We start from the raw sequence: 13,940 nt of genomic DNA, 5'->3' as shown, positions 1-13,940 counted from the left end.
GTAGTATTAGGATTATTATTTTTATTATGTTATTACTTTGAAAGCTAAGTGGTAATGAATATTGTAATCGTTGCATATAATTTATTTAATTACTTGTTTAATTTCTTTATTTTCTTTGTTTAATTACTTTAATTAATTATTTTAATTAATTATTTTATTTATTTTAATCTAATTATTTTTATTCCTGAATTGTAATTAAGGTTTTCCGAAATTCTTTCCGGGCCTCTGGGGCGCAATAAATAAGACTCTAGAACAGTGTTTAATCATTCGGATGGAACGAAAACGAGGTCCCGGGTACACTTTAGCGTGCACGTAAAGAAAAGTGGGACGCTAAACCCCTATTTCATTTCGTTGCAATATCTGTGTCCCTATGTCCGTGGTGGGGTGGGTGGTGCAGGGTCTAGTGGCTCAACCGGTGCGCGTGAAACCATAAAGTCTGTCATTGAGTCTTGTGGCGCGTTTCTATTCCCAGTACGTGACGAAGGGTAGTGTCGCATGTCCAACCTCGTGGGCTTTCTCTGGGTTTTCCGGTTTCCTCCCACTGCTAAAGACCCCTACGAGCAAGCGAATTATTGAAGTAAAATTGAAGAATATGTTAGTACCGAAATGACCTAGTTTCTGTCGAATAGACGTTAAACCCCATTCCTTTCACACCCTCTTTCTCTCCAAAAATACGCAGCTTAAACATACATTATGCAAGAGCTAAATCTGCCTATTGCAAGTCTTTATTTAGGCTTCAGATGTTATAGAAATTATTAATTAGACCTTTATTTACACGTCAAGCTTAAAATCAACTCTGTAGACCCAAGGATGGCTTGGATACAGTTTGGATTTAAACAGCCTTGTCCATTTAAAATTAAATCAATAAATGGCGGACCAAGCTAACGTTTACCGTTACTCGCTGATGTGACAATCGGAAACTGGTGATGAAAAGCCTGCCAAGCGAGGCTACCGTAGCAATTGAGCATGTTACTTGATAATCGAGAATATGTGGGTGGAGTTGTCGTTTGTCAATCAAACGATCGCCAATTCTCATAGACGGTGAAGACACAATTGATGCCTATTTCTAGTCCAAACTTCTAACAGTGACAATTCCGTTCTGAACAAAGTAATTTGACTGAAATGTTCAAAATTTTCGTTTTTTATCATCTATTTTTGAATTATTATAACAAGAATGGCCAACTCTTTACAAAACTCTTAACTAATGTATCTTTAAACGGATGGTTTCCGCGTTGTGCGCCCCACACCCACCCCAACACTTACTGACTGCTAAATATGTAATTTAGAAATAAAAAAAATGTTTCATAAAATACTAAGTCCAAGTCATTAATATACACGTGTGTTAAATCGTTTAACTAAATTTTCTGCAAGCCATAAAACTAATGAGCCGGAGTGCTTGAGATTTTAAACATTACATACGTTGTCAGACTCTATTTTTAGGAGAAAAGAAATCTTCAATATTTTGATATCAAAGATAAACTCAGCAGGTTATGCCTGTGAAGGAGATATCGTAGTAATGGTTTCAATTTCCGGTTTGTATAACATGCAAGAGAAGGAATAGTCTGGTTAGCGTATTCAGTGGTAGATTTGTCGACAAAAGACAGGAAGTGGGGGGGAAGCCGGAAATGAAATAAAGTAGATTCCTGTTACAGATCACTTTGTTCAAAAGATCGATTAGGACGGAGGATCTTGAAAGGGGCGAATTACCGTGGTCCCGTATTGACAATAGCGTGAACGTAAAAAAAAACACACTTGGCAGAAGGAATTCGATGGTTAGTGCTAAATGATAAGGCCAGCTCAATTTTTCGTGATAGATCATGAAATGTAGCCCTGACCCTAACCCTGGACCAAGCCCCAATGCTTACCCTAACCCTAACCTACAATCGCGCCAATAATCACGTGTCCTATCCTTATTTACATCTCAACGGCCTTGACAAACACTGAGCTGGCCGTAACAAATAGATTTAGCCGAAATGCGATATACGAGTAGCCAGTAGCGCCGCTGTCTGGGAAAAATGTCCCTGTAGCACACTGTATGACGTATGCCCGTCTTCATTATCCCAGTCGGAGCAGAACAGTAAGACGTTAAACCCCATTTCCTTTCATTTCATTTTTGCATCGACGCATGCCCGTCTTCATTAGCCCAGTCGGGGTAGAGCAGTTGAACGTTAAATCCCATTTCATTTCATATGATTTCATTTTTGCATCGACGCATGTCCGTCTTCATTAGCCCAGTCGGAGAAGAATATTATCAACTGAGCCATATACGAAAGCTTTGTTCATAATAAACTATTTTCCCTGTGCGTGTTTACAACAATAAAAACAATTTACGTGTAACAAACAACAGTTTATTATTGTCACCCTTTACACTATATACAAATATACAAACATATATATATATATTTACATATACACGACTTGATAAATAACAACATTTCCTTCAGTCTGTGAGATATAGCACTAGACCGTACCACGACATGACAGTAACAACAATGGGCGTCGCTGACTTGTTTATTCTTAAACACAGCATGTAGTTCAGGTCACAGTAGTATTAATATACTAATAGGGTATTATTCTGTTTCTTAATATATCTTAATAGATTATAGCGCATTGTTAAATTATCACGTATGACTTACCTGTGGGGGGTATTTTAAAACTTAGTGCAAATATGCTAAAGAGGGCACACCATGCCAGCAACTGAATTCTAAAAGCTTAGGAATCCTTGACGGAGTATGTATTATTCGGTGTCTTAATAGATCGCACATTGTTAAATTATCACGTATATAATGCTTAACCGTGGTGGCATTTACAAAGGATATTATAAAACTTAAAAGAGCTAAATCGCTAATATCTGGGACCTAGAAATGAACAGAAATGGGTAGCAACGCATATAATAATGTAATATGAATGTATATAAACTGATTTACCCTCAATCGGTTCTATTTTTACTATAATTTCTAATCAGTTATACGCCAGAAGTCTCAATCGAATGGCAATCTCTAGCGTCTGGTTATTCCAGTCTATACCGATAGTATTTATTTCACATGCTCTCCAGATAAGAATATGAGGTCCCCGTTTGACATGACTTGACTTGTGGAATATGTCTAACCTCGTTCTTTGAGTTCCTTGTTAAAAATGGCGCTGAGGCGCGCCGTGGTACACGTTTGGTGTACCAATGGCAAAATGGTTTTTTTAACGGTCTACCCTTTTGAACCAACCCGGTAAATGATGACAGACTGTGCAAAGAAGACAGTTTAAGAAACTGTGACGTGCCCTATCAGTGCGCACATGGAGAACTCCAGAAATTCTTTCCATCATGATCATTGGGCAATAAAAACAGGCAACAGAAAGAGCCTATCGCAGACCTGTACACCCCCCCCCCCACCACCACCACCACTACCACTACCACCCCGCTTTAGATTTTCTAAGATGGCGACCAATGAAATTGCCATGTTAGGGTTAAGGCTAGGACTAATTTAATTGCTTTTTATTATTGATTGATTTCAGTAAATTTCCCAAAGAAAAAAATCAAGTGCGTTATCTCCTGACAGTTCGCTCCAAGTGAAGGTCAGTACAGAACGCGTATGAACGATTGTTTGTCCGCGATAAATTCCACATCTTACATCACTAGATCAAACAAAACAGCGACGACAAACAAAACCATTCATATTTTGTTAAATAGATATCATTAATCAATGGAAAATTATGAGCCAGCAATCCTAGCGTATATTGATCTCTAAATACCTCTAATCACCTAAGACATATCTGATCAGTATTGACCGTGTGTACAACAAGGATAGAAAATGGAAGACTGGTAGTGCCTGATTTGCCACTGTGCTTAGGTGTGCTTAAACAGTTTGGCCCTATCTACCTTCCATATAATTCAAAATCAGGTAATATTTGAAATACTCCTAAATTTTCTGCAGGGCCGTAACTACTCCTAAATTTTCTGCAGGACCGTAACTAGCTCAGAGCAACGAGGGGGGCGGGAAGTGTTCTCAGGGGTGCTGTAAACTTGGTGGACAATGTATATCTATTGTTTTCATGGTCGACAATTTTTTCACAGCATGTATGCCCGACTGCCTGTGTAGGCATGCCGAGCCTGGCTCCTTCAGGGCAAAAGTAATGGACTTCATAGCTTAACCGGATTACAAAGATACAGCTGTATGAACTGGGACCCACGTTCGGTCAGTGAGTAAGACGTTAGTTCGCCAACCTGGAAGTCCAGTGTTCGATCCCGATGTTGGGCGAGAAAGTTCATGGCGCAGGACAGAGGGTCTGGTAACGGACAGTGCATAGTCTCGTATACACATTGTCGGGCACGTAAAAGATTCCTTGACACTAGTTGGAATTCGATATAAGAGTAGGCCGTAGCGCCACTGTCCGGACAAAAGTTCCCTCATAGCACACTGTATGGCGTATGCCCGTCTTAATTAGCCCATTAGGAGAGTAGTAGGACGTTAAACCCCATTTCAGTATATTTCTGTAATGATTTTTTATCATAAAGCAGTTCATTCTTGAATATTTTTTTATCCGTTATCATTTTACTGTATGATATACTGGTTTAAAAAAGTCATATATATATAATCATCACATTCATCTTACTGTATTGATCGATGGCTCAGAGGAAGCCGTTTCTTAATAATCGGTTTATAATTATATACATATATTTGTGAAGATAAAGACGTATACAATTTTGATCAATTAATCGGTTGTAGGAATCTACTTCCTCTATAACAAGCACGTTCTACGATGCCAGGTGTGCCTTAGAAAGAAAAATATAACATACAATCGACTGCAGTCTATAAATGAATTTAATTTATTTTATATAATACTATATCAAAGATAACCCTGTGGACTCAACTAGTTATCCAAAATCCAAGTAATAACCTACATTTCAATCGTTGAATGGCAATCTAATCTGAACACTCCCGATTTATCTAAATAGTAAGATTACGACAGATCGAGTTTGTGTTTTACCGACCCGCAAAACACTTTTGGTCTCTAATGATTTAAGCGGTTAGTGCTAAATGATAAAGCCGGCTCAATTTTTCGTCATAGGTTACGAGATGTAAACAGGACAAGCGCTAATCGCAACCGTAACCCTAACCCTTGACTTAGCCCCAATGCTTACCCTAACCCTAACTTACAATGTCGCCAACAGTCACGTGGCCTATCTCAGCGACCATGGCAAAAATTGAGCTGGCCTTAACAAATAGATTTAGCCTGATTTAAACGGTATCAAGTGAACAATTTCAATTCTACAAAAAGGAGGTATTTGACGTCAAATTGCTACTTTTGTAATTGTAAGCCAGATTGAACCTCGAAGACGTGCTCTTGAAGACGTTATCGATTTCTTGATTCATAAAAGATTTCGTTGTTTTGATGTCAAGTGTTCAATCTGATTAGAATACAGATCCTTGTTTCGTTTCGTTTTTTTTTACTTTATACTTGGAAGGTCGCGTCAAGGGCCATACGAGCGGCTTTGACCCTCTGACGTCAGACATTTGATTAACCAATCAGCGTTGATGTCTCTAGTGGGTCACCGACAGTACCGTGCACCTCACAAAAAAACTCTCCGTAACAGATCGTTTAATTCGCTAATACCTCACATCAACCAGAACCCGGTTATATAACAACTCTTCCAAATCCTAGTGTAGTAAAGACAAGTAAAAGGAAATTTTGAACTAAAAACGAAACGAAATAGTATCGGTTTTTGTAATCTGATTATGAAATGTTGTAATTACGGTACAATGTTACAATAAAGTCTTTATAAAACAACTTTAACTTGGAATATCGACAAAAATACTAATTAATGACCATAAAACCTGTCACATACAGATAGACGTGTTTTATTGTTTTTAATTCAGAGTTAATAAATAGGCTTCAGTTTTACTGCCTTTGTATTCAAAAATTGAAAGAAAATGTGGCCTAACTTTAAACTTGCTTTCAATTTATGACTAAGGCTAGTGATTGTCTCCACTAAATGTAGCTCGAATGATGCGCGTTGCATCCTAAGTTCTGCTATTGACGTAGTTTCGATTCCTTGCTGGTATGTGACAACGAGTATGGTCGCCTGTACAACTTCGTGGGTTTTCTCCAAGTTCTCCGGTTTCCCCCCAGTGCTAAAGACCCGTACGCGCTAGCGAATTATTGAACCATGTGTTAGTCCCGAAATGACCTAGTTTGTGTCGAGTGGACGTTAAAACCCCATTTCTCTCTCTCTCCCTCTCTCTCTCTCTCTCTCTCTCTCTCTCTCTCGTTTGGATTCATATAACTTAAAGAGCAGAGAGAGAGAGAGAGAGAGAGAGAGAGAGAGAGAGAGAGAGAGAGAGAGAGAGAGAGAAGAGGGTTTAACGTCCACTCGACACAAACTCGGTCATTTCGGGACTAACATATGGTTTTTAATTTTATTTCAATAATTCGCTTGTGCGTAGGGGTCTTTAGCAGTGGGAGGAAACCGGAGGACCCGGAAAAAAACCCACAAGGTTGGACAGGCTACCCTACTTAAAGAGCAGATTATATTTACACCTACACGGATGATTAGTCCTACGGCTAATCTTATTGATCACGTTATTGTTCAACTAGGGAATATATCATTGAAATTAACGTGCCCACTTACGCCCTTTGTGTCGAGTGGACGTTAAACCCCATTTCTTTCTATCTTTTCTCTATTTCCATGACAGATTTCTTGACGTTTTGGATCAGAATTGAAGAAGAGTGTTTTTCTGCTAGGATTTGGTGAATATTAATGATTTTGAGGTGAGAGGATCAGGAAGTAAGCAGACATGAATTATGGAAATCACCTACGAAAATTACCTCACAGTCTTTATATTCCTTTGACCAGGCGTAGAATATTTAAATCAGATGATTGTGTAATGCTGGGCGCTTTCGATTTAGACCACGGGAATGTTTTAAAAAATGTTGCAGGTCAAGAAATGTCATGAATATACCACTGAAGGAAATGTGAGAGAGAGTTGGTAGTCTTAATCCATCTACGACAAAGCATATGATATCGTATTAGAAACTGCGCCGCGGGAGCAGATATCAGATATTCGGCAGGATTTTCCAATACGACATCTAAAACCTATTTATTGAAGTGTCCTGTCGATACAAGCCAAAGAAAAGAGGCCATTTTCCATAGCAAACGACTTGAAATCAACCCAGGACATAATTTCGACCAAATATGGAAGGTAAATCCTATTATTGCGTAAAGATCACAGTCCTTACCGCGGTATAAATTCAGACGTTAATAACGAGAACAAAATAAAGCGAGACGAAGCAAATAAAGCGAAACGGAGTAATTAGAATATACATAAGGCTGTTTATAGTGTAATCTAATCTAAACATTATGTAGATTTATTACGAATAAAACAGAGAATATTTAATAAAATCATAAGCTGAAATGTTCATAGTTGGATAAATGATTGTAGCTTGGATAAAGGGTAGCACTATACATTGGCATGCACGTAAAAGATCACTTGCCAGTTTGAATTGGATATAAGAGTAGGCCACGGTACCGCCGCCCGGGCAAAATTTTCTTTATGTCAGACTGTATAGCGTATGTCCGTCTTCATTAGCCCAGTAGGAGCAGAACAGTAGGACGTTAAACCCCATTTCATTTTAAATATGACATTGTTCACATATAATACACATGCGTACATGTACGTTATAATTTCAACCAAGTAATTGATAGCTACTAACTGTTCACTAGTCAAAACACGTTACATTCACGCCATGGAATTTGTATTAAGACCTGTTTATTTTGTTGTTCATACTACAACTATGTCAACAGATTGATATGTTATAATAATTTAATTAAATTGTCAAAAATAACATCCATCACGCAATATCACCACCACTGAATTAAACATCAAATTATATTTCCAATTACATTCTGTTCGTTATTTAGGTTTTTTTCTGGTTTACATGGTATAAAATCTTGCTTCACTCCTACATGGCATAAAATTTGTAGCATAACATGTTTTCACACTTTCGTAACATAAAATAGTTTATTCACCCCTAACATCTTTCTTTCGCTATTAGTTTTTCACAATTAGTTTTTCTACGCTATTACATGACATAAAATCTTGATTCACTCCTACATAGCATGAAATCTTGCTTCATTCCTCCTACATAGCATAAAATTTGTAACATAACATGTTTACACACCTACGTAACATAAAATAGTGTTTTCACTCCTACATACCATAACATCCCTTTTTCACCATTATATAGCATAAAATAATCATACTATACAAAGCACAAAACTATTTTTGTCACTTCTACATAGCATAAAAAAACATGTTATTACGTCATTTTGTTCACTGGTACATAGCATAAAAAAATGTTATAACGTCATTTTGTTCACTGCTATATAGCATAAAGACATGTTATAACGTCATTTTGTTCACTGCTACATAGCATAAAAAACATGTTATAACGTCATTTTGTTCACTGCTACATACCATAACGTCATTTTGTTCACGCCTACATACCATAACGTCATTTTGTTCACGTCTACATACCATAACGTCAATAATATTCATTGGCACAGAGTACAAAAAAACATGTTTTCACTAGTACTATTTAGCATAAAATATTCTTACACAAAATATTCTTGCCAATTAACCTGTTCAGACTGGATTACCTGTTAACACATCAGTTTACGGAAGATATTCATCTGCGCAGATCATTCACCAACACATACAAATGCTATCAACACATATCGGCCATTCTCATGTTCGTGGAAATTAATGTAGTCAAGAAAACAGATATGTTACGATAAAACAACCAACATCTTTTTATCTGCCATCTTTCTTTCAAACCCTGAAAAGATATAGATCTATAATGATGATAAGCTGACAGCAAATTGATGGGGGTTGAATGGCCGAATGTAAGTGCGTGCGCCTTGTATCATAAAGTCTGTCATTGAGTCAACTGGCGTGGTTTCGATTCCCCGGTTGTACGTGACAAGAAGTAAGGTCGCCTGTCCAACTTCGTGGGCTTTCTCCGGGTCCTCCGGTTTCCTCCCACTGCTAAAGACCCCTACGCGCAAGTGAATTATTGAAATAAAATTGAACCATATGTTAGTCCCGAAATGACCCAGTTTGTGTCGAGTGGACGTTAAACCCCATTTCTCTCTCTCTCTCTCTTTCTCTCTCTCTCTCTCTCTCTCTCTCTTTGCCCAGGTCTTCATAAAATTAGTCCCAAAATGATCTGGTTTGTATGGAGTAGACTTTACTCTCTCTCTCTCTCTCTCTCTCTCTCCTCTCTCTGTTTAACCCTGTATCATTTTATTTGTATTTATGTCAATCAAGTATGGATTGTTTTAGACGTAAAAACTCATTAGAGAAAGACATGAGTAAAACCAAACCGTGTTGTTAATAGGCCTAATCAAAGCCGAGTCAAACACTGAATTATTCAACTATAATCCATATTGGCTTTATATTGCCGTTAATAATAAATAAAGATGAACCCAAATAGATATTTCACGTCCTTGTATTAAACGGTATATTCATCATTGATAAATGGCCATTAATGGAGTGTATTTGGAAATAGAGCATGTTATTATACCGTTTATTTACGACATAGATAGGGTCATTAATTTGACCCCCAGTGGTTGTACAGAATATAGATTGGGGTTTAACTTCATGTCGACACGTTATTTTGTTGTTTTCCTCCGTAGTGGTGCCACGGTGTCTCAGTGAGTAGTCTACGGCGATGGGTCACAAAGCTAGGAGATCCCGGATAAGGATTTTCCAGGGAAAACTTTCCCTCATAGCACACCGCATGGTAAGAACTCCTAGGACGTTGAAACTATTTCATGCAGAAATAGAGAATCTCCGACCAGTCTTTTTTGATATCAAAAAATATCAACACAAGTTGATATTTTTTGATATCAAAAAAGACGAGTAGGAGATTTTATTTATCACCCAATCCCTTCTTACATGCACAAATAGATAAATATAATTCTTTGCTGTAGATTTCACTTTTACTGAACATTACGGCGTAGTGATACATCATTTTTTGACAGCAATTCAACCATTGCAAAGTCCTTTATATTGACCAAGTGTTTCCATCAAGGTCAATTGAATAACAATAGTTCATTTTTAATAAAAAAAATAGTTACTTTTAATAAGAAATGAACTGTTCTTTGAAAATAAAAAAAAGTAGTTTCTTTTCAACTGACTATCTCCTAAGGAGATATCGCAGTAGATTATGAAATATATCACACAAGCGATATCTACTGTAGAATGTATTATTGGGTGATAAAATACGTTAAAAGCCCATTTCATTTACAATTAATCCGAACCGATTTCCACCAGCCCATTGTTAACTGTTCTTTGAACAGCTGTAATCTTGGCCTGTCAGTCCTGATTTTACTTGAACCTGAAGCTTTTAAATTTGATCGGTAAGTTATTTATACCATTGCGGGTATTATCTGCAACAAGTAAGAAAGGGGATTGCTACATCAAATTTCTCGAAGGCCCTTGAAATCAGAACAGTCTATTTGAGATTTCACTTCCCTAACGGAACATATTACCTTTTGACCTGACTAATGTGCTATGTGTGAAATGTTGCCAGAGCAGCGCCCCCCCCCCCCCCTACTGTTCTTTGAGTTAAAACTGGTGGGTTATTTTAGAACATGCCATTGTGTGCAAGGGAACCTCGGACGACAAGACACTCCTGTCCTCACCAGACCCTCTGTCCTGCATCATTGGCAAGCGCAATCCAGGCTGGAAATTCCGGAGAAGATTTCTTAGGCAACGAACGCGTTAGTTGCATATTTTCAACTCACCTGGACAAATTGATCACAAATCCACCTAGACGCATTTATTGTCTTCTAGATCTTCCAATTTACGATCCCTGTGTCATGTACTAGACAGGATATGCGTTCATACCACATCGATACACTGAATTCATGTCCATCAAACTTTGGTTTAGAGTTGAATCGTCATGTTTCCAATGTTGATGATAAGATGGTTTTTGGGGGTTTTTTTTAAATCGTCGTATCTCCCGGGTGTACTATTTCCAATGCTGATGATAAGACGGAATTTCGGGTTTTTGGGTTTTTTTTTCTTTTTTCAATCGTCGTATCTCCCGGATGTACTATTTCCAATGCTGATGATAAGACGGGGTTTTTTGGGAGTATTTTTTAAATCGTCGTATCTCTCGGGTGTACTATTTCCAATGCTGATGAAACAATTTCTTTGGGGTTTTTTAATATAAATAATGAAGTATTCTGTCTACAACGATACTAATTAATTTGTATTCAAAAAAAACTTTTCTTTACAAATTATCCAGACCACAATGTCGGTTCCATCTTTAAAAATTTAATATTACACACTTACCCCGAACAATCCATCCATTTCAGTAGCCCCAAGCGTTCCAGAAAAGCAATTATCGTCAATGAATCGTAATGTTATTGTCTCTCCAGTACACCGGATCCTGTTTATCAAGATGACATATCACTGGATGCGATAGCAGGATACATTTACACAAAATATCAATTATCTCATATTAGTTTTCTGGCACAACCAAAATAGTTTTTTTTTTACTAAAAGTAATAAGACACATTTGATTCTAGGAAAACACATTATATATAGCGGGTATCCACAGCCAGTAAGTTTGAATGTTCAACACAGCATTTAGAATCGGAAGCGACGCCGTTCGTTATCTTTTTTAATATAGGTTTATTGGGCAACCCCGTGGAACCGTGTGAAAAAGACCTTCGTCTTAAATCCGATGTTAAACTGTCGCCCGTGGAATCTGCCCAATGCACATGTGGTATATCCCCACTTCCACCTTGTTCGAATCGAGCATTGCGTTTTTCCTGGCGTTCTAACGCTTTCCTCCGCATCTGGGCATGCGACTCGCTCATAGAACGTCGGCGGAACTCGTCTGTGAAAAGGTTCGGGTCTCTGAATTGTGCGTGCATGACCGCATGGTGTCCAGAATGGTCATTGAGTCTCGGGGAACGACTCGTAATAAGTTTTTTAACTTTCGGTTTCTCCTTATCCTTGGGCGTTTCACCAAACCCATCTTTGTATTTTCCATTAAAGGACACCGGTAGAGAGTTTTTAACGTGCACATGTCCCGAATGACCGTTGGTTATCGTAACTGTAGGATTATGAAAGTCCTCTTCCTCGTATAAACTCCGTGATTCGATTTTTCCCATTGCTAAATGAGCGCCTGGCAATGAGTCGACTGACTGCACGCTGTAAGAGTTGGCTCCTTTTAACGATTGAAGCGGGACTCGCTCTTCTGTACGAAGCTGGCGTAAAGCTCTCTTAAACTCGTCTGAGGCTGGCGGTATAGGACAGAGGTGTTCCGAACAGTCCAAGTTAGATTCATATCCATTTATAGCATGCATGGCGACGCTGTATGTCTTTACTGTGACTTCCCTGTCATTAAAAACAAAAATAAAACAATAAGACTCAGTTTAAAAATAAATTATTAAAGCATGTTCTCACATAGACTGTAAAAAACATACACACACTTGTGTAACGATATATCCAATGTTTAAGTTATATGTATAAAAGTAACTCCTGTAAACTTGAAACCATATAACTCTAAAACACTTCAGTTTAATTGCTATAATCTTGGCATTTTAATGTTGCTGTACAGTTATAGACTATAAAGATATGCACACCTGTCAAATTTAGAATATATTATCACATGTTATTACACTAAGTCATTGATTTAGTAAGCATCTGTTTTTGGTATGAATTGTCATTTAAAGAGACGCACCCACTTTAATTCTAAAACGTGAGTATTAACCTGTGTCATAAAGCGTTAGGAGAGAGAGAGAGAGAGAGAGAGAGAGAGGGGGAGATATTTAAGAACGACTTATAATAAAGGAAGATATCTGTATACGGCTCTAACTCGTCTTACCCTACGATCCTGAAATAATTATGGTTTAAAGTGACACACCTATTTTTGGTCTTTGTGTATAATGTTGATACGAATGATTGTTTAAAGTGGCGCATCCACTTTGATCTGTGTCTACAATGTCGATACGAATTATGATTTAAAGTTACACACTCACTTTGATCTGCGTGTATACTGTAGATACGAATTACCCTTTATGGTGGCAAGCTCATTTTTTTCTGCATGTATAATGTTGATACGAATTACGATTTGAAGTTAGACCCCCACTTTAAAATCTGCGTATAATGTTGGTACAATTAATAATTTAAAGTGACATACCCATTTCTATCTCTATGCATAATGTTGATACGAATTATAAGTGTTAAATTGGCACAACCATTTTGATCTGCGTGTATAACTAATTATGTTTTAAAGTGACACACCCACTTTGATCTGCGTATATAATGTTGATACAAATTATGATTTGAAGTGACACCTCCGCTTTCATATTCGTGTATAATGTTGGTACGAATGATAATTTAAAGTGATATGCCCATTTCCATCTCTATGTACAATGTTGATACGAATTATAAGTCTTAAAGTGACATACCCGTTTCTATCTCTGTGTATCATATTAATACGAATTATTAGTTATAAAGTGGCACATCCATTTTGATCCCCAATTTAATATCCGTGTATAATGTTGATACGAATTTAGAGTGACACAACCACTTTGATCTAATTTATAAAAGTTCTCATCTATAATATGAGGAGTTAATTTGGCCACTTTTATTGTTATTTATAAGGTAGTTATTATTAATCTATCAAACCTAAAACTATTTCAAATAAAACATCCTAGATGACTGCTTATTCAAATTGATCAAAAGGGGCGGTGACTTTCAAACATTGGCCTGTATAGGATTGTACAAAACAATTGTGTTTATACACGTGGGGTCCTTTATAATTATGAGGACCGGACAATTCTTGCCCCAAATTATAGATGAATATTGACTGCAGGGCTAATGTAACGCTCTTGTCCAAAACTTATATGATTAATACTAGAAAAC

General features: G+C 37.4%; 1 long non-coding RNA gene across 1 annotated transcript; it reads right to left on the bottom strand.

Moving 5' to 3' along the window:
• Nucleotides 1–7,616: 7,616 nt before the first annotated feature.
• LOC126819450 (uncharacterized) lies at nucleotides 7,617–12,378 on the bottom strand. Its single transcript, XR_007679624.1, has 2 exons — nucleotides 10,802–12,378; nucleotides 7,617–8,829 (listed from the first exon to the last, which is right to left on the bottom strand). It is a non-coding gene; the product is annotated as an uncharacterized LOC126819450 (long non-coding RNA).
• Between the last annotated feature and the right edge of the window lie 1,562 nt (nucleotides 12,379–13,940).

This window comes from Patella vulgata, chromosome 4 (assembly GCF_932274485.2).
Source record: "Patella vulgata chromosome 4, xgPatVulg1.2, whole genome shotgun sequence".
Classification (NCBI taxonomy): domain Eukaryota; kingdom Metazoa; phylum Mollusca; class Gastropoda; family Patellidae; genus Patella; species Patella vulgata.
The sequence above is the reverse complement of the archived record's forward strand: the minus strand, read 5'-3'. Positions and strand labels throughout refer to the sequence as shown.